This window comes from Muscardinus avellanarius (assembly GCF_963383645.1).
Source record: "Muscardinus avellanarius genome assembly, chromosome: X".
In the NCBI taxonomy this organism is placed as follows: Eukaryota; Metazoa; Chordata; class Mammalia; order Rodentia; family Gliridae; genus Muscardinus; species Muscardinus avellanarius.
This window is the reverse complement of record NC_137792.1, coordinates 81969856-81972243: the sequence shown is the minus strand read 5'-3', so window position 1 is coordinate 81972243 and position 2388 is coordinate 81969856. Positions and strand designations below refer to the sequence as shown.

At 43.6% G+C, this 2388-nt stretch overlaps 1 pseudogene across 1 annotated transcript; it reads left to right on the top strand.

Moving 5' to 3' along the window:
* The first annotated feature begins 848 nt into the window (after positions 1-848).
* Positions 849-1388, top strand: LOC308279162 (large ribosomal subunit protein uL22-like; annotated as a pseudogene). The gene has a single exon. The product of its transcript is annotated as a large ribosomal subunit protein uL22-like (transcript).
* Positions 1389-2388: the final 1000 nt, after the last annotated feature.

Here is a 2388-nt window from a genome sequence, read left to right as displayed (position 1 = left end):
TCACAGCTATATTTTCAATACTTGGGAGGCTGAGACAGGAGGATTTCAGGTTGGAGGCCAGCTTCAACAATTTAGCAAGACCCTCAGCAATTTAGTAGGACTCTGTTTCACAATAAAATTAAAATGGCTGAGGGTATAGCTCAGAGGTAAATGCCCCTGGGTTGAATCCCCAGTACCAAATAAATAAATAAAAATACAAATAGAAGTCAGGCGTACTGGTGCATGTTACAGTGAGATGTAGCCATGGGTTTTTGTTTTAGCTATGTGTAGAAAACAATAGCCAGAACTCCTCTTTTTTTGCTATATGCTTAAGCGATTTTATTATTACAAAGACAGAAAGATAGAAACAGAACTTAGATTAAAGCACTATGTCATAGAGAGTGACATAGTGGAGCGAATTGAAAATAAGTCACTGAGTTGTTGGATAGAGAACAGTTTTATACCAATCTTCTCACCTGACTAGATCCCCCTTTCTGGGGCAGGTCTTTTGATGTGGGGATTTCTTCCTGTAGGCCTGCCCTGTCTCCAGTACAGACCCCAAGCCTTTTGTTTCACCCCACAATGTGTTGATTATCGGAGTCAGAGATCTCTTGAAGGCTTGTGGTATCCTTGGGGAATTTTGCTTTACTTTAAAATGTAAAAGAGCCAAGCATTGTGGCACATGCTTGTAATGCCAGCATTCTGGAGGCTGAGACAGGAGGATTGCGGTTCACAGACAGCCTCAGCTACTTAATGAGGCCCTTTGCAACTCAGTGAGACCCTGTTTCAAAAAATAAAGAATAAAAAATAGGGTTAGGGCTCTTCCTGTAAGTGGCCTGAAGTGATCTGTGAAAATAGTTCCCTACTCTCTTGACCCAGAAAACCCCACAAAATCATGCAAATCAAGAGGTTCAAATCTACGTGTTCATTTTAAGATCACCTGTGAAACTGCCCAGGCCATCAAGGGTATGCATATCCGAAAAGCCACCAAGTATCTGAGAGATGTCACTTTAAAGAAGCAGGGTGTGCCATTCCGGCGTTACCACGGTGGAGTTGGTAGGTGTGCCCAGGCCAAACAGCGGGGTTGGACATAAGGTCGGTGTCCCAAAAAGAGTGCAGAATTTCTGCTGCACATGCTTAAAAATGCAGAAAGCAATGCTGAACTTAAGGACTTAGATGTTGATTCTCTGGTCATCGAACATATCCAGGTGAACAAAGCCCCTAAGATGCATCGCCGAACATACAGAGCTCATGGTAGAATTAACCCGTACATGAGCTCCCCCTGCCACACTGAGATGATCCTCACTGAGAAGGAGCAAACTGTTCCAAAACCAGAAGAGGAGGTTGCACAGAAGAAAAAGATATCGCAGAAGAAACTGAAGAAACCAAAACTAATGGCACGGGAATAAATTCAGCATAAAATAAATGCAAATAAAAGTAAAAAAAAAATAGGGCTAGGGGTGTACCTTGGAGGTAGAATGCCCCTGGGTTTCATCCCTAGTACCACAAATAAATACATAAATACATAAATACAATAAAATGTAAAAGACCCTGGACTCCCTCTATTTTCTTACTAATCACCCTTGGTGACTGGAGCTCTGCAAGGTCCCTTCCCTGTCTGAGTGCTTGCCCACACCCAAGCTCTGGCTTTTCCAACACCAAAGTTATTTTCAAATACATTTTGAAGCCATTTCCCAATACCGGCACATTAATATCAAAGCTACTTTCAAATATATTTTGAAGCCATATCCCAATACCAGCACAGTGCACACTTCAGATTTTTTGTGTGTGTGGTACTGGGGATTGAACCCAAGAGCATTCTACCCTCCGAACCACACCCAGCCCTTTTTGATTTTTGTGGTACTGGGGATGGAACCCAGTGGCCCTCTATCTCTGGGCTATACTCCCAGACCTATTTTATATTTCTTTATTTGGAAACAGGTTCTAAGTTGCTGAGAGCCTCACTATGTAGCTGGCTTTTTTTTTTTTTTTTTTTTTTTTTTTTTGCGGGTCTGGGAATGGAACCCAGGGGCATTTGACCTCTGAGCTACAGCCCCTGCCCTATTTTTTATTCTTTAGTTTGAAACCGGGTCTCACTAAGTAGCTGAGGCTGTCCACGAACTGCGATCCTCCAGGTCTCAGCCTCCCAAATGCTGGGATTACAAGTGTGCGCCACCAGGCCAGCTGCTGAGGCTGGCTTTGAGCCTGCATGATCCTTCTGTCTCAGCCTCCCAAGTATTGGGATTACAAGTGTGTGCCACCCTACCCGGCTGACTTCAGGAATTTTGATTTTTCTAGATTTCAAAATTTGCTGGGCATGGTAGTGTTGCAGGGGATAGGTTGGGGGGGGAAAGGTGTGTGGTGTGAAATAATCCCCCACCACCACCAGACACACAGAGACAAACAGAA